Raw genomic sequence first — 20,473 nt, 5'->3', positions numbered from 1 at the left:
ATAAGGACACATTCAAAGTTAACTTTACCATGTATAATCCATTGTGGCCCAATTCACTGGGAAATTATTCAAGATTTATCATGTAAAGTTTATGGTACAAAGGGAGTAAAATAGCTTGGAATCAGTTCTTGGTTTCTTCATAAAATGTTCAAGAATAAATTAATTAATTTTTATGACATTAGGTTTTCTCACTTTAAAACATTTACCTTTAACATTCTTAACTTAAAGCATTATAATGTATATTGGTTTAGATCATATTTGTACAACTTTAAGATAAAATTCCTATAACCCAAAATTCACCATTTTAAAGATTTTTAAGTATACAATTCAGTACTTTTTAGCATATTCACAATGTTGTGATGTGCTACCAGTATCTAATTCCAGAACATTTCTATCATCCCAGGAAAGTACACCTGCACTTTCCAAGTCCTCCCTCTCCATCTCTGGGCAACTGCTAATTTCTTTTTGTTTCTTTGGATTTGCATGTTCTGGGGATTTCAAATGACTAGAATCATACAATATGCAGCCTTTGGGGCCTGGCTTCTTTCATTTAGCATAATGTATTTAAAGGTCAGTTACATTTGCATCAGCATTTCATTCTTGGCTGAATAATATTTCATTTTAGTTTACCCATTCACCAATTCGTAAACATTTGGGTTGTTTCAAATTTTTAGTTATGAATAATGCCACAATAAACATTCCTGGACAATTTTTTGTGGATATATATGGATTAGATAATGTTTTAAAAGCCTAAAAGTATCTGATAGTATTTAATAATTATTAGTATCTGTTTCTCTACTCATAGAACAACTCCACAATGAAACAAAATTCAGTTCCTGTGTCCAAAATGTTAGAAGTTGCCATCTCCCATTCACCTTTGCCTAAGGACAAACCAAGTCTATTTATAGTTTCTATACATCAGAACCTCTGAGCTCTATAATTACTCATATCAAAAAGCAGCTGTAATTGCTTTTCCAAATTCTACTTTCCTTTTTTAAAAAAATATATTTTATTGATTTTTTTACAGAGAGGAAGGGAGAGAGATAGAGAGTTAGAAACATCAATCAGCTGCCTCCTGCACATCTCCTACTGGGGATGTGCCCACAACCCAGGTACATGCCCTTGACCAGAACAGAACCTGGGACGGTTCAGTCCGCAGGCCGACGCTCTATCCACTGAGCCAAACCGGTTTCAGCTCTACTTTTCTTTTTATCTCTGAATTTTAACCATGTGTAGTGTAGCCTTTAGGAAAGAACTCTTAGCTTTGGATAGGATGACAAAGGAGAAATCACAATGCTTGTAACAGAAGTGGTTTTACTGGTGGTGAACTGTGCTCAGTGGAAAGATGCTTCCTAAGAACCAGGAGCATCACGATTGGCTTCATTTCTGATTTCTCCCAGTTTTCTTTCTTCCTCCTTTGGGAAGTTCTCTCAGTACTCTAGTAAACAAGGGTAACTGTGTCTCCTATGGCACAAAAAGTTATCAAAAAGATTAATAATATGCTTTTGGTCCTATCCCCACACATGAAATTTCAAGCTCTGCCAACCCCACACTAAAGGCTTTCCTTGGGCCTGCATCTAGCCCATCTATCTCCAAAGCTGTTCTTGCTCCTAACTACAGAAATGCCCTTGGTGATTTATTCCAGCTTTCTTGCCTCTGCTGTGTTCACTTTCTATTTATATGTTCCTTTCTATTTATACATATACACAACCGAGGCCCTTTTTTTGACTGATTAATTACACTTGAATTTGGGCTTTAGTCACAAGTAATATTTTCCTATTAGAAAAAAAAAAGATACACACACACACACACACACACACACACACGCCTTATTCGAGTGGTCTAAATATATTAAAAGAAACCTAAATCAGAATCATGTTTCTTCTGCCATTATTCTAAAACAATAAATTAACCTCCCTCATCTGCTCACATCTCTGTCCCCTTGCTTTAAATCACTGTCGCCTGTGTAAGTGTCAATGTAATTATAAAAATGATTCTCCCCTGGCCAGTGTAACTCAGTGACTGAGCTTGACCCCAGAACCAAGAGGTCACTGGTTTGATCATGGTCACACGCCAGGTAACGGACTCAGTCCCACGGGGGGGATGCAGGCGGCAGCCAGTTGATGATGTGTTTCTATCTTTCTATTTCCCTCCCTTGTTCTCCCTAAAAAAATCAGTGAAACCACATTTAAAAAAATTCTCGTGAGTTATGAGTATTTGGGAACTTCACCTAGGATTAGTACCTGCTTGTCAATTTCAGTTATAAGTACTGTTGACTGTTCTTAGGATCTGGACTTTTTTGTTAGTGTTTTTAGACATAAGGTTATCACACCCTGGATCACTTGTTTCCGACCTGCCACTCTACATTTGGCTCAGGACCCTGGACTCCACCCCCTTGTACAACCCAGGTTGTTTGGCTAAAACTTTCAATGACCAGTGCCAACCTTCCTCTACACTGGTATCGGCACACTGGTTGTTTTTTTGATGTGATTTAATGAATAGGGAATATGCTATAATTGAAAGAAAAATATTTCCCACTAAACCTTTCATTTGTTTATAGACCTCTCCCAATTTAATTTGAGAAACAGCTACCCTATATGTGAGTTGGTTTGTTTTTAGTCTGTTATTTTTCTTGAAACTACTTAAAAATTGAACTCTTGCTTCAGCATATTGTACATGTTGAGATCTAATCAAGGCACTTTGTTATTTCTCAATATTGTTTTGTGTGGAGACTGTAAACTATTTGCATGTTATTCCTTGTCAACATGAAGCATGTGTTTCCAGATAGAATGCAATCAGCACTAGACTTGAAAATATTTTTTATAAATTTGCATACAATCACACTCATAGGAAAATATATATGTTTAATTGTGCTTCAGAACAGAATATATTGATGTAAAATATGTTATCAGGCTGCTCTGAACTCAAAACTTAAGAAAAATACAAACTGTTCTTAAAATCCCATAATTCTTGAGAAAAGCTATGCACCCTTGTTTTATTCAAGCCAATGTTTTCTGTTAAAAATGACTTCCTTCTCTAAACATTTTTAGTCTATTATACATCTCTGGGTATTACTCTTCATATCCCAACTTGTATAAGCTGAGTTTACTCATGTACTTAAACTAAGCCAATATAATTACTCCTGGAAACCAAAGTATTTTAACTTTGCCTGTTTTCTTAAAAATCTATCTTAGTGCCCTAACCGGTTTGGCTCAGTGGATAGAGCATCAGCCTGCGGACTGAAGGGTCCTAGGTTCGATTCCTGTCAAGGGCATGTACCTTGGTTGCAGGCACATCCCCAGTAGGTGGTGTGCAGGAGGTAGCTGATGTTTCTCTCTCATCGATGTTTCTAACTCTATTCCTCCCCCTTATTCTCTGTAAAAAATCAATAAAATATATTTTAAAAAATCTATCTTAGTATCTGTCCTCAGACAAGAGAATGGTGATGGCTTTTGTCCTTGGTACTGGATTCCTCCAAAACAAGAACTTTGGGTCCCACAAGCTTATTTCTAGAAAAAGATTCTTATACATCACTTCTTGCCCAAGTAAAACATCCCACTCTTTTCTCCAGATCAATGTTCATAGCCCCTAGTCCAGTGATGGTGAACCTATGACACGCGTGTCAGAGGTGACATGCGAACTCATTTTTTTGGTTGATTTTTCTTTGTTAAATGGCATTTAAATATATAAATATCAAAAATATAAATCTTTGTTTTACAATGGTTGCGAGTATCAAAAAATTTCTATATGTGACATGGCACCAGAGTTAAGTTAGGGTTTTTCAAAATGCTGACACGCTGAGCTCAAAAGGTTCACCATCACTGCCCTAGTCTATGCAGAGATCTCAAAAAGATGTCTCCTAAGATCAAGAGTTTATGTTTTGCAAACAAACAAACAAAAAGAGTACTTAGGACACTTGCACATAATTGACACTGCCATTAGAGGAATTGATCGGGAACCATGGAATGCTAGGCTATGTGTGCTATGGGCATGGTCCATAGATCTAGACATTATTAAAACATTCTGGTAGGTATGCAAAAATATAAATCACACTTGCTCATCATCACCTCTATTACTGTCTGCTCAGTTGGCTTATTTTAATACTTCTTTATGAGCATAAGGTTCATTACTACACAGACCTGTCCTTATCACCTTGAAGCACCAAGTGCCTAGTTCAAGCACCTGGCATATAATGGCCATTCAATAAATGTTTGAACAAATTAATATCTATACTAATAAAAGGGTAATATGCTAATTAGACCAGATATACTGGAAGTCTTCCGGACATCCTTCTGGACAAAGCTATGGCAACTGTAAGGGCCGAGGGCAGGTGGTCGCAGTGGCAGCTGCAAAGGCCGAGGGTCCTGGACTGTGAAAGGGAGCAGGCTTGGCTGAGGGACCCCCCCGCCAGGGACCCCCCCCCGCCCCCCCCTCCCCTGCTCCAGTGCACAAATTTTCATGCACCGGGCCTCTAGTCTATAATAATGAAAATGTAATATGTTAATTAGACCAGACAGCAGATGTCCTTCTGGATGACCTTCTGGACGAAGCCAGTGCTGTGAGGGCTGAGGCAAGCCACTGTGGCTGTGAGGGCCGAGCCTCTTGCACGAATTTCATACATCGGGCCTCTAGTATAAGATAAGAAAGTATTTCCAATACATTTTTGAACTAATGTATGTTTACAAGCCTGAAGATATGATTACACCCACTAATTTGCTTTCTGAGTCAAGACATTCACTTCTGAAACATGGGAGACATTTACTCTTACTATGTCCTTTCCATGATGTATACAACTGTTTATCACTGAAGGTCAAATTATTAACCATGTCTAAAAAAAGTGAAACAGTGGTTTGCAAAGGTTTGATTTCCGTTTTCAGGTTGGTCTGCATACTTCCTTGAATCTTCAGTACACAGCGTTTCACTCATCCCCAAACTCAAATTGAAATCCTGTAACCAGTTAATGCTTCATTTAGTTTATGGGTTCAATGTCTGTGCAGTTGCCTGAATGTCGGCTTGCCCTTAGAATGTTTTTCTTCTTCTGCATCAGTGTTCTCTCTCCTGATTGTCACTGAGGATTGCATCTGTTTAGCTTGTGTTCTGTTCAGCACAGATCATTTCTGTTTTGAGCTGTAGCCTAAAGCCAGAGTTTGATTCTTGGAGCAAGAGGTTTGCTTTGCTATGCTTCAATCCCCAATGTGTGTCGCTTCGTGCTTGCCAGTGAGGGTTCAGAGTGGAAAAAAAAAAGCACTTGCCCTGGTGAGCACTCTGGCTCTTTTGAAGATTAGGGCAAAGCTTGTTTCTTTGAAATCATGAAGTTCTTCTTTAGTGTCAGGTTGTTAAGGGAAAATCATGGGAGGAACAGCATAGGCAAGGCATTTTGCAATTAGTCATGGTTTTGAAAGTTATGTTAGCCTCCTTAAATACTGGGACAGATTTCTTAGGTCATTATAACTGATCAATTACCCTCTCCTTGCCTGTGATGTGATGTGATGAGGAGGAAAACAGAATGGTCTACAAACCCAGGCCCTCCTAAGGATTAAAAGGCAAGACAACACCAAAATAAAAAAAAAAAGATTGCATTACATTCAGATGTTTTAAATGTTTAGCCAACTTAATAAAAGCATTTGTAAGTAACAAAAAGATCAAAAACACAAACAAATATACTTTTAATATGTTCTATGTAGATGCATGGAATACTGAAGACAGATCTAACTCTGATGTAGCACTTTATTTGACAATATTCCAGGATAAATCCAATGCCAAACAGTCACACATACTGAGGTACTGGGCACACTCACTGTTCTTCCATTAGACCTGGAGAGTCCCACCCACAGGCTTCAGGCCAGCACTATCCCCTTCTGTCCACATCTGCCTCACATTCTCTCTCTCATCATCACATCCTCCAACTGTTCACATTTTTCCATGATGTGCCTTGTCTGCTTTCACCAAATGCCTTTATGTACACGCAGGTACTTAATCAATGCTTCAGCATGATAATGATTTATGGTGCTCTGGTCAGTTTTTTTTAAGGCCTAATGACCACTAGAAGGTAAAATTAAATCAATAAGTACTTAGCATCTGTGTTAACAGAAGGTATTTGTCTGCTAATAGGTGTGATTTTGAGGTGTTTTATATTTCAGTAAACCATGTGGTAACAAAGGTTACTGCTACTTTAGGTTGATTTATGTTATGTCAAAAAAGTGCTAATTCTAGAATGTCTGTCTGATGTCCTGAGGGCCATTATCTATAAAGTATGAGAAGTGCAAATAGCATATTTCTCTCTTCCTTTTTCTGTAAATGATTCATTTTAGATTTGCTCTAGATCACACCCTGACGGGAGTGGTGATAGCTATTTTTACTACGTCAGTTGTTTCTATTAACAACCCATTATGGCAAAGCAGTCAAGAGTTCAGCTAGGTAGGGCATCAATCCAATGAGGCCTGGCACTTACAAAGGTGAGAACCATGCTTCGGTCAAATTGCTTTTCATATAAGATGTTTAGAAACATACGCATTTTGTTAGCATTTGCTCCTTATCCTTTCTAGAGTATGATACAGAAAGTATTCTTCCAGGTGATTAACATTTCTTCAAACTATATTAAATATTTTGTGCTTGCCAATTAGAATTTCATACATCCACGTCCTTGGAAGACATAAATTATGAAGGATTTTATTTTTCAGACTGACTACTTCTTTAGGGTATACATGTTTACCAGATATTTGTGAACTGCATGTAATTATCCCTATAACTGATCAATTAGGCAACTTTGGTCAATTGTTGACTAATTGGATCAATTAGTCAATTTTGTGTAAAATTGGACATTGAAATATATAAGGTAAAGTATATTTTCTAAAAGGATTTGCTTCCTTAAACTTAGATACTTTATATTATGATTTTAAATACTATAATTAGTTGCTATACTTTAACAAAAATAATTATAAATTTATAACAATTATATGTCAAGATAATTTTAGAAGAAATAGTATTATATAGCCTCGGATTAAAAAAACTAGTTCTTGGATTTGAGATAGAATTTAGAAAGACACTGAATAGTAAATATGTTAAAATGAAAATGAAAGTGTGCTTTTATTATATATGTTTGTGTGTGCATGAACATATACACATATACAGACCAGTAAGAGCTAAATAATTAATAAACAAAATTTAGAGGACTAGAAACATGCCTATCTATTCTCTTTCTTCTCTCTAACCAAATCAGGGCCTTTCTGATAAAATATTTTCTTTAAAGTTACTCAAGAAGAGACCAGAAACATTTATTTCACAGGACAGGTTGTCCCTTTGGGAAGGATTCATTGAGTGCTTCTGTGATGCTCACACTTACCGTATCAGCTATTTCTTCTTCAAAACTAACTACATGTGAGTTTCATATAGCACAATACAGGTGTCATTGTTGTTGTTGATTTTATTAGTGGCCTAGGGTTGTCTTTTGTTGTCTAGAAATGTGTGCAGTTGAGGTAAAGTTTTACTAATTTGTTTCATAAAAGTAGTATTGTCAAAGATTCAAAAGATTTGTCACCTGCAATTTTTTTTATTATTATTAGTTAAGGTATTACAAATGTGTCCTCATCCCCCCCATTAACCCCCAACCTCCCCCCACACACACACTCATACTCCCATCCCCCTGTTGTCCATGTCCATTGGTTTGGCTTATATACATGTATACAAGTCCTTTGGTTGATCTCTTACCCTTACCCCCACCCTCCCCTACTTTCCTTGTCATCTGCAATTTTAAGGGTTGGTATTTTAGAGGGCCCATTTTTTTCTATAAATGTTCTTGTCTATTCATATTAAAGATTTTGCCATTATATAATGATATATATTATTTCATTTTCTTGGAAATTCTTTCTATTGATCTGCATTCATTCTGAGTAAATATATGTTCATGTTGAAGAACTAAGCATAGTCTGTTTCTATACCTAGGGTAACATGAACAGAGAAAAAAATAATTAGAAAATCACTTGTGTTATGCTTTATCTCAATACTAGAGGCCCAGTGCATGGATTCATGCACCAGTGAGGTCCCATGGCCTGGCCTGCGTCCTCTCTCAATCCATCTGGGACACCTCAGGGGATGTCAGACTGCCTGTTTTGGCCCAATCCCTGCAGGCCAGGCCAAGGGACCCCACCGGTGCATGAATCTGTGCACCGGGCCTCTAGTATGCATATTTAGTATTTGGTTAATCTCTTCCCACCCTCCCCTCTTCCCTCTGAGATTCATCAGTCTGTTCCATGTTTCCATGCCTGTGCTTTCAGCATCTGCCCCCCCTGGTGGTCAGTGTGTGTCACAGCTACCGGTCAAATGGTCAAATGGTCGCTTAGGCTTTTATATATACAGATGGATGTATTTCTTATCTGTATTATACAGAATCAGTGAGCAGGCTAGTAAATACTGTGAACAATATATGAAAACCCAGCCCACATACAAACAGAAGTTTAATTTCAAAGCAAAGTTTTCACCTATGAATAATAAAACTTTGACTTAGGACCATAAAAGACAGCATAACACAAAAGACCAAACTCTAAGTAAATGAACAATAACACAAGATTAAAGGTGAGATTTAGGATATTATTCATTGCCATTAAAACTTATTTGTGAAAATGATTTTTCTCTGGTCAGTGTTTTTTTTTTTTAATTTTTATTGTATTATCTATGACTAAAATAAGTTCTTTGTTCCAAATGATTCTTTTTTAAACTGACAGATACCGTTCTTAGCTCAACATGGTACCTGGCTTCTCACAATGACCTCACATAGCTATATCAGACTATGTCAGCAATAGTCCTTTTCGATAATGTAGGGAGTGAGACACCTGCAGGGAGTGATACGATGACCAGAGGCATGGTGTTACCTGGTTACATACAGCAATCTATTTCCTGGGTCAAGTATGTTGTCCTTAGTCCAAAACTGGTCAATATGTGATCTGCCCTTGGTCAAGATTGCTCTGATATTGGTTCCTCGCCAGTAAAACAAGTGTTTTGATATGTGACCATTAATTTCTCTACTAATAAACATGCTTAGGTGTCCCTGTCCTGGAGGAACTACAAATGGATTGTAAATAAGCAGGCAGAGAAGGTAGATGGTGCCTCGCCCAGGGCTTCTCCCCTTGGGCTGGGCACACAAGTACTTGGTGACCTTGTTAAAAATGCAGATCCAGATTCATTAGAGCTGGACCTGGGATTCTACAGTAACAGTTCTTGGGTGATGTCTGATTCAAACTCAGGAGCAAGGGATCTCACTGACATGGATACCAATGACCAAAAGCAGTTCCACTCCTACAGATAATTTCAGATCCAGCAATAAAAATAATTCTCATATTAAGAACTTTTTAGCCCACCCTGTGTGGCTCAGTGGTTGAGCATTGACCAATGACCCAGAAAGTCATGGTTTAATTCCCAAGTCAGGGCACATGCCTGGATTACAGGCTCCATCCTCAGTAGGGTGCATGCAGGAGGCAGCCGGTCAATAATTCTCTCTCATCATCGATGTTTCTATCTCTCTCTAACTCTCCCTTCCTCTCTGAAATCAATAAAAAATATATATTTTTAAAAAGACATTTTTAGGTATTCATTTACCTCTCTGGATGTGCATACTGCTTCAGCAGGGTAATAATCATACCTCTTCTACAACGCTGACTCTAAGAGCTTTTAGGCATTTTGTTTTTAGCCAAATGGCCTTCATTGCTTCAGTTATGCACTCTATATATTTACCATTCCTTTTACTATAAGGTGAGACAACTTAAAATAAATAAAGATAATTATAAATAAAATGGACAATTAGAATATTAAGTCTAGAGAGTGGCAAGAGAAAGACATTTTTATTTCATTATCTTGGCTGTAAGTCAATACATTTTTAATTCTTACTGTCTCACACATACTTTTAGATAGAATAGCACTTAATCTATTTTGAGGTGTTATTAGAAATGAAAGTGCATGTGTAACATAATGCAATTACATTTCAACTTGGAATCCTTACTGAAAGTAATCATTGGCATACTTACGATTTTTAAAATCTTCAACCAGGAAGGAGCTCTGTTTTAAAATTCACTTGTGAGAATTTTAGGGGAGTGATTTACATGTTTTGGTGTCCTTAGGTATGCCAAAGAGAAATAATAGTAAGTGCTTGATTTATCCCACAAGGTTGCCATTAGAATAAACTGCAATCCAGAATAAATGTTCTTATATAATAAAATTGTGTGTGTGTGTGTGTGTGTATAATATATACATATGTAGAAATGTTTCCTCTAATAAAACTACAATTTACTCATTAATATTTCTAATGAAAAACTAAGCTGTAACTCATTCAGCAATTAAATTAATTCACACAGTAGTTCACACTTATATTCGTAACTGTAAAAAATAAGACTTCATTTTAATGCATCTATAAAGCAGTCTTTCTATACTTTATTTCTTAAATCCTGAGAAAATCTCATGTGTACTTCCAATTTCATTATGTCTTAGGAAAATATTTTGCCTTTAAAATTGCTGATAATAATTCATATCAAGTATTGCCTTAAATATTCCATCACCAGGAACTGCAGAACACTGTCTTTAATTTAGCCTAAGATTCTCTGGAGGGCCTGCTTTACTCACCTATCGCTGAGGGTGCTTTCAAAGGCTCAACGTCTGCTTTGGGTGATTGGTCCATGCTGGTCATTTAGTGGGTCTGCTCTCACTTCAACTGCTGAGCATGTGATTCCATATTGATTAGGTGACCTTTGTCAAAATGACTAGAGGACTGTGGCTTTTTAGGTGTGAGAAGTTGTTCTTTTTGCACCGCCATGTAGACAAGTTAGTGAATTTGCACCTAAATATCCAACCTAGTAGCTGTCTTTCAGAGAGAGCTGTGTATGGAAGTTGTGAGGTGGGAAGGTGGGGACACAAGGGGACAGGAAATGAGAATATCGCATCTTACACTGTATTAAATTAAAATGGCTGGGAACAATGACTTCGTATTTACTGCTTGTTTCTTTTCTGCAAAATCGATGCTTAAAACTAACATGTGATGATGCCCCTTTTAGCCTTAAGATTTTATTTTGAAGCTAAAGAAAAAGAAAGAAAAAACTTCTGAGAGGACAAATCGCCCATTTAGAAAATGACCTATGCTGGCTATTTCAAAGTTATAAGAAGTTATTCTTAGCACTAACAGTTGAATGCCCCTATTTGAGACATAGTAGGCTATTTTAAACTGCTCTCTACCCCTTGCTTCATCATTATTCATATCCCCTCAATAGTTTAAGGGTCAAAGATAATGTCTAAAGCTATTATTTCCCCTAACCTGAGAGAAAATATGCCAAATTCTCATTAAACATGAAGTAAATGGTTATAAAATAAAAGGTCATAATGCCTGTTCTCAAGGGCATCGTCTCTACAATCATTTTCCTTTGAAAGTTAAAACTGTCACTTTGTCACCAACACCCTTTGTTTTATTTTCTTCTATTATTTTCATTAAAGTACATTATCTGTCATCCTCCTTCTTTGAATGTAGTGTTCCAATATTTATGGAAAGATAAAACAAAACATGTAAGATAAATTCAATAAATGTCTACATATTAATGTAAAATTATTCAAAAAGGTAGTAAATACAGATGAAAAAGCAGTAAGACTTTTTTTATAGTGCTTTAACATTAAAAATACGTGATGTTATATGAAATATGTATGTAATATTAGCCCAGTACTGCTATGCAAAATGAGGTAGGCAACAAAAAGTATCTAGATAAAGGTTCAACATAATAAAAATTAAATCAATATTTTAAAGGGTTCCTTATAATAAAAACAAAAGTCCATCATCCACAAAACCATAATATACATTATGCTGAGTGATGTCTCCCATTCATATGTTTAAATTATCCACACAGAGGGGGCTCACAAACTATGGCCATAGCTAGTTAAACTCTATATTCCATGAACAGAAAAATTTGATTGTTTACTTCAACCAGATGGAAAAAATTATCCTGATTTCAATAATAGAATGACTTTTAAATATTCATCTCATTTTGTCTACATTGTCATTTTCAAGTATGAATATATACATTTATTTGAACATTGGAAAATATATGGTATTTGGTTTTCCGAAAAGATCAAGAAAAGTTTTTATAAAACTAAACTTAATAGTACCTATTAGTTTTTATCATATGCATTCATATTTACCTTTGAAAATTATTTTAAAACTATTACTTTTCCACAAAGGTCAGGATTAAAAATATGTGGTTTCTAAACTTTGTCATTTTTGTTTGGTTTTACTTAAATTTATATAATAAAAACTAGAGGCCTGATGCATAAAATGCGTGCAAGAGTAGGCCTTAGCAGCCCCGATTGCCCTGGCCACCCTCGCAGTCCCGGCTTTGACGGAAGCTCGTCTGGATGGTCGTTGCTCTGTTTGGCCATTTGGTCGATTTGCATATTATGCTTTTATTATTATAGATAATTTTTTCCATTTAAGGGTTCTATATTGTGGTATGGAAAAATGTAAAACCTCAGATGACACATACATGTCTTCAAAAACATCTTATCAGTAAAAAATATGATAGTTTCTCTTATTGGTAAATCATTAAACCACATATATAAAATCAAACAAGTCAGTCAACTTTTAATCCATAGTGCTGTACTTTGCTTCCTCAAGATTTGCCCCCCACACACACACTATTTAGGGTACCATGGTTCTGGTAGAGGTACCAGTGAAAATAAGTCCATTGATAACACTTGAGTTACTGTGGAAAAAAAATTTGCTTCCTTGATTTTGATTAAGCATTGCTACTAAAAGACAACTGAAGAAAATGTGAACAACATGTGTTGACAATTCTGCTATTATCTAATTATTCTGGATGAACATATTCCAAGAGGATCAACATATATATTTATGGGAACTTATGCCTCCGTAGATATTTGTCTTATAGCCTCAAATAAGTCAAATCAGAATATATTTTGATCTAGAAACATCAACACTAATAAAAGAGAAAGATGCAAATTGACCATATCTTCACGATGCCCACCAGCCAATCAGGAGTAAGTAGGCAAATTAACCTAACAAAAATGGCACGTTAATTTGCATACACAGGTGCCGAGTGGCAGGGGGCGAGGCGGGACACTTGCATTGCAGGCATTCTGCACCACCCCGGCCCCTCCGGGCCTCTGGGCACCATGGGAAGGCGGAAAGGCAGCTCCAGCTGGAGTGAAGGCGGTGCCAGCATCCAGGGGAAGGAAGGCCCATTCCTGCACGAATCTTCATGCATCAGGCCTCTAGTATTTAATAAAATAAAATAGTCTCAATTATTCTCAGATGTCAAGTGCTAGTTACCAAGAATGTGCAAGTGAATAATGCAGTGTTTACTCAAAAAGCATTCAGTCTAATGAGAGACTTGGCCTATCAAACACTCTTATTCCATGTAATAAACATAGCCAAGTGTTGCAGGAATCAACAGAACTCCCAAGGAAAGGGGCAAGCAGATAGTCAAGGATGTGGGGCACCTAAATGTGGGGGTAAGAAGAGTTATACAGGGCAGAGCAATGCTTCTAGCAAAAACAACTAGAAAGTATGGATAAATATAAAAATCAAGTCTAACGCTTCAGAAAAGTTCTGAAACTGGGATAATTACAGCATTATTCCAGAGAGAGGAGACCTTCAGAAAACTGAGCTGCCTTCTGCAGAAGTATTTTCCCTGAGGGATTTGCTGATTCTGCCTTTATAGTGGAGGCTGAGAATGTAGGTTATGCCCCAGAAGAGGTCTGTTGCTTTGGAGATAAAAATTGGCAGAGCTTTTGTTGGTCTCATGGGACTGAGAAGAGGAAATGGAAACATGGTGGCTCCTAGGCGGCTCTTTCCCTCTAAAGCTGCACAGAAGATGAAGAGGCCAAAAAGACTCGGCAGAAAGCCTCTGTAAAGCAAAACAGAGCAGGTCCAGCCCTGGTGAGGGGACAATGTCTAACTTCATTCAATATCCAGGAGAAGGTGGGGAACAACACCAACCGTGCATCTGAAAGCACTAAGAGAGCTGTGGCCAAGGGGAGGATTAAACCAAAACTCAAGCCAGCAGGCCATACAATTGTCAAACAAAGGGCCAACTGAGCAGATTCAGAGATAATCCAGATATTTAATTAGCAGCACAAGACACTGAGAGAACTATAATGAAGCTGTTAAAAGAAAATAAAGGAAAAGATTGAGAGGGTAAAAAGTTGTAGAATTATATCAGAACATTGAAATATATAACTATGTATACAGATAATCTAGAAGTGAAAAAAAGTTTAAAAGTTAAGACATCAATAGATGTATTTAACAACAGATTAGATACAGCAGAACATAGAATTAATGGTCTGGAATACATGTAAATAGGTGACAGACACACTGAATAAAATAAAGGAAAAAGAAGAGAAAATACAGAAAAGAGTATAAGAAAAATGCTGGACACAGAGAAAACAGATAGCCTGCCTACAATTGCTGTTCTATGTGAAAATTAGCAAGAGAAAGAGGAAGAAATGATATTTAAAGAAATAATGGTAAAGGGCTTCCAAAAACTAAAGAAACACATTTCGGTAATCTGTTCTTCTAAAGAACTGCGCATCCTGATATCCATGCCCTGTGTAGTGTGCTTCTTTATGAAGAGCCAGAACTATACTTTGCTTTATGCAACTAAATGTGACAATAGGAACAGTATGCCCACATCAGGTCTGAGACTTACAATGGCCAGGCCTTTTCTGCTTTGAGCTCTTAGAAGCCCTGACCCACCATATAAGAATTCCAGCTACACAACTGGAAAGAAGTCCTGGAGGGCAAGGCACTGTAGTAAAAAAACAATTGCATAAAGAAGCCCCAAGTCAGTCATCTTATATGCGAGTGGAGGAACAATTTTGGATATCCCAGCTGGGATGGAGCATTCTAGCATCAAAATAACTCCATACCCTGTTACCATCTGAGTGTAAAGACATGAGAAACCCTAGGCAAGACCTTCAAAAGAATCCCCAACTATAATTAATCAATGCATAGAAACATAGCTTTTACAACAGTCATCGTTTTAAGCTACTACATTTTAGAGTGGCTTGTCATGCAACAACAGACAGAGCAAATATCAACCTACAGGTCAAGAAGTTCACTGAGTCCAAAGTAGCACAAGGAAAGCCACATTTAGCAATGTCTTAGTACAAATGCTTAAAAACAAAGAAAAGGAGTTAAAATAATTCAGGGAGGCAGGCACAAATTAGGTTCCAATAAGTGACAATAATGTTAAAAAACAAAAGGTGGAAGCTAAAAGACAGTAAAATATCATTTTCAAGTGCTGAAGAAAATAATCTCTAACCTAAAATCATATCCTCAACAAAAATATCCTGAAAAATAAAGGTAAAAAAATGGTTGGTGAAAATATATTAGGAAGCTCTAAAAGTCCAATGATGGAGGAAGAGAGCAATGAAAGGAGGAGGAGACAGCCACCTTTACACTTGATCAGCCAGTCGAATCAGTCTTCCATCACGAACATACTAAGAGGAAGCTGTTATAGTTGTATTATCAGCCAACTCATATGCACCTCATTTGAAATATTGCTCTAAATCTCACACTAACTTAAACATATATAAAGCAAAATTTGAGAACTAAATGAAAGACAAAGACACAAGCATAGTGGAATTTTAAGGTTCCTTTCAAAAGAGCTAGAGAAAAGGTAGGCATAGACAGATACACACACACAAAAGTAAGAACACAGAAGCCGTAAACAATACAATGGCTCTAGTCCTTTGTCTCAGTGGATAGAGAGTTGCCCTGTGGACTGAAGGGTCCCGGGTTTGATTCCAGTTAAGGGCACATGCTCAGGCTGTGGGCTCGATCCCCAGTGTGGGGTGTGCGGGAGGCAGCCAATCAATGACTCTCTCTCATCATTGATATTTCTATCTCTCTTTCCCTCTCCCTTCCTCTCTAAATCAATAAAAACATTGTTAACAAAATAAAATAAAACTTTAAAACAACTTTAAAAATAAACAGTACAATGAACACACATGAACTAATTGGTATATTTAGAACATAGCACCCAACAAAAAATACACACCCAACATTTACAAAATTGACCACTTGCTAATCCATAGACCAAATCTCAGCGAATCTCAAGGCATTGATAAAATTCAGACTATTTTTCCCAGGCCCATGAAAAAATTATTAGAAAATCCCAACTATTTGGAAGTCAAGCCATATACTACAGAATAACCCATAGATAAAGGAAGAAGTCACCTGAGAATTAGAGTGATAATGTGGATATGACATATCACAGCTTGTGAAATTCTAAATTGGCACTCAGAAATGTAAAACTTCTAATATGCATACATATATCTGTACATATAAAATACTGAAAATGACTGATGAATTTTGAGGCTTTTATCATGATTCATCATCAAGGCTTTTATCTCAAGAAGCTGGAATTTTTAACAGTCATAACATATTCTTGGAAATTGGAAAAGAGTAGTAAATTAAAATAAGAACAGTGAAGTAGAAAACAAGCACACAATAAAAATCATCAACATAGACCAAAGTTGGTTGTTTGAAAAGATTAATAAAATTGATAAACCCCTAGAAAGACTAATTACTAACAGAAGAAAAAACCCCCACAAATTACCAATAACAAGAAAAATGTCATTACTTAGATGCCCTAGGGCAGTGGTTGGCAAACTCATTAGTCAACAGAGCCAAATATCAACAGTACTTCTTCAAAATAGACTCGCCCAGGCCGAAAACCAACTTCTGTACATGGGCCACGAAGTCTCAATCGCACTGTACGCACGCCCGCACATGGTATTTTGTGGAAGAGCCACACTAAAGGGGCCAAAGAACCGTATGTGGTTCACGAGCCGCAGTTTGCCGACCACGGCCCTAGGGTGATAAGGCAATGAAAAAATAAAAAAAATTTAATAATCAGATATCAGACAATAATGAGAATTAGCAAACTATAAGTCCATCAAGAAAATAAAGGAATTTCATAGGCACAGTTCAGAGTTAAAGAAACCAGACAAAAACATGCATACTCTATGATTCATTTACTCAAATATACAAACAGGCAAAACTAATTTATGCTCTTAAAAGTGACTATACTCTATCCTTGATGGGTTAATTTGCAGAAGGCATCTTCAGTTTAGGTGGTGGTGGGCACCTAAACTGAGGGTTCCTGGGGCCTTGGTGTTTCCTGTGTTTTGATCTGAATGCTAGGTACATGAATGTGCTCAGTGTGTAAAAATTGCTTGATATATACAGAATAATTTTTGTACATTTCTGCACACGTTAAACTTTAAGAAAATATTTGCATGAAAACAATGAAAAGTATTGAGAAGGCACATATTCTGTGGTTCGATATCAGGTACCTAAGGAAAAAAAAAAATCAATGCAAGAATTTGAGTTCTTAAGTATTTAATTTTGTTTTCTTGAGCTAATGGATAGATATTTATTTGTAAGATTTCACACTATGTTTGAGAGGTTAATCAATTTTTTTTTCTTTTGAGAGATCAACCTTTCTCTTTCCCCATTTTGGGGTGTTTATTGGCTCAGAATCTACATATCTGTGTGTGGAAAGCTAGTACGGGGAAGTGGTAACTATCTTTCTTTTGGTCACTGGTTTCCCAAAGATAAATTTGTAATTGCAATTATGCTAGGAGCCTAAAGAAAGAAGAGTGAAGGATTTATCTGAATGATTAATGTAAACAAAGAAATAGATACATACTAAATAAAAATAAATAAACAAACTAGAAGACCAATAAATAGCTAAGCCTTTTCCAAGACGAACAGAAGGGGAAATGAGAATGATGTGGGAGTTTCCGAAGGGCCAGGTGTGTAGGGTCTACAATGGAAAGAGTAAGAATCCTCCCACTACATAAATAAAACATTTATCATTTGGTTGGCGGTAAAATACCACATGTGGGCATTTTACAACATAGACATGGAATGTTATTAACACACTAGCTTCTTTTATAGAGGAGAAAAATTTCCACAGCACTCCCAAATCTTGATGAGTACATTTTGGTGATACTTACATTCAAAATGGAGATAGGATCATAAAAGGTTTAGCTAGAGCTATTTATTCATCAGGACTATAGGCCCATCAGGACTCATCCTTTTTAAGTGGTCCATTTCTTTAGAGCAGAATCTAATTGTTTCTTGAATGATCCTTGTGTTTTGCCTCAGCAATTGTGCCTGATAGGCTGTTCCATATGTTTACTATGTTCCAAGTAGGGGGGAAATCTTGCAAACATCTGTTATGAGTTGTCTTTTCCAAAAACTTCTTGTTCACATACCTTGCAATTGTTATATTTCTGGAAATGGGCAATCAATTGATACCACACATTAATAAAATAGTATGTGGTTTAACCACTGACTGCCTGTAGTTTTATTTGTGCTATTTTCCTAGTATTAAATCCTATGCTATTAAAAATGAGTAAGGTCTTGATTATTATCCTCTATTGGAAAAAGAAAAGAACAAAATAGAACCTAGATAGCAGCTGTGCTCCATCAACATGAGGATTTTTTTTTTTCTTTTCAATGAAGCTGCCACTTGATCAATAAACCAAACTGTTACAGATTGCAGAATTTGAGGGGTATATAAAATAGAGCTGTAGCAAAATAAGGTAAATGCTTTTAAAATTGAAAAGCTCAAGTTACTCCCCATTTCTTTCTTTTTTAAAAATTAAATTTATTGGGTGAATATTAGTTTTATGCTTCTATTAATAGTAATTATATACTCCTCTTGACCTTATCCTTCTGACTTTTATTATTCTTTGTTTTGAATGTCTAAACATTATTTACATTTCTATATTTTATTAATATATTTTCATAAGCCACTTCAAACTTTTATATAGAGAGGCAAGGTTTAAACAAATAAAAGACAATATTAAAAATAAGGTAAATGTCTTACATATGTATGATATTAACACATTGCTTAAATAGTCATACCAAAGAAAGAGCAATTCAGAGACAAAAGGAAGGGACTTTAAGATTTAGCCCATACACGATCTTCTCTTATTGGCACACACCATTGGCAAAAGATATCCAGGGATCTAAGGTGATTTAGACCAGGCTGATGGTACAGAATAGAAACCTTTAGGAAATATTCTCATATGTTGGTGAGGAAGGTCAATGCCATATCAGGTTTCATTGACTCTAAAGTGTGATCATGCAGAAGTTTGAGCCTGATTTAGTAATTTAGGTCACAGGTTCTCTACATCCATGAACAACTCCTAATGACTTTATTTTTCAGGACCTAAAGACCGTCTTTTGTAGGGACACTAAAAAGAAGTTATGGTTGCACTCCTTGAAAGTCAGCCATAATGGTCCTACCATCTGAGTATACAGAGATATCATGTGATACAACAAGCCAAAAACAAGAGCGACAAATGGGATGTAGGTCAGGGATCTTAATGAAACCTTGCGTTCTCTTGTTCTTATTTTCTACACCATTCTGGTTGTCAGAGAGGACCATAGCTTCCCAAGGTTACAGCAACCACTAATTTGGTTTGAAGAAAACTGGCAAGATTTATACACATACTTTCAGAGATGATTTGCAGATGGCAAAAAAAGGACTAATTGTCCTTTAAGTTCTCCAAAGTAGACAATACTATTTTGGGGGAGGGCAGAGTTATGGTATTGGATGAAGATTATGATAACTTTTGATGAAGGGTCCACTACATATGGTGACATATGAAATCTTAATGTGTTAAATTTACATAATAATTATTAATGGTGTCATGTCACACAGCTATAGTTATAGGCTGTGTGCCATAGAATTTTTGAACTACAGCCAAAATCTCAATTCAAAATTTCAATTCAAAATTTATCACCGTTTTATCAACATATACTCCTATTTCTACATCTCCTACTTTGGTTAGAATTGTCACCATCCTCCCTGTCAACAAGTTTGAAATTTCCTACTTATTTTACATTTTTTAATACCAATATCACATGGCATGGGATACTTTCACTCTTATTACTGCTCCTTATTTGCTGCATGAACTAGACCTATTATGTTAAGATTTTAGGACCTTGTTTTATTAACCTAACAATGGGAAGAAAATTAATCTCATAAATATATAAGAAACTTCTGATGAGACTTAACTGAATGTAGAATTTCTAGCAAAGTCTAGAAAAAACACCCAATGAATTTTAACACTGCTCTATAATTCTTCATTCATTTTACATTTTTCCATTTGTATACACTTTCATTCATCCTCTGTCTATCATTTCCACTAATCATGTGAACACCAATTGTTTCGACTAGTACAATGGCAAATTAATGGATGATCCTGCCACCTTCTCCTGACCCCCCTCCCCTATCATGTTGCATATCATTACTATAACTTGCTTAAAGTACACAACTCAGCATGTTGCATCTCCATAAAATATGTTAAATATTCCTTTAGGTTGCATTTAAAGTAAAAGATACTAAACTTGGCATTTAAGAACCTCTATTATCTGGCCCAAAAGCATTTTCCACTTTACTAGTAA

Source organism: Myotis nattereri (genome assembly GCF_964212035.1).
Source record: "Myotis nattereri genome assembly, chromosome: 8".
NCBI classification, from domain to species: Eukaryota; Metazoa; Chordata; class Mammalia; order Chiroptera; family Vespertilionidae; genus Myotis; species Myotis nattereri.
The sequence above is the reverse complement of the archived record's forward strand: the minus strand, read 5'-3'. Positions refer to the sequence as shown.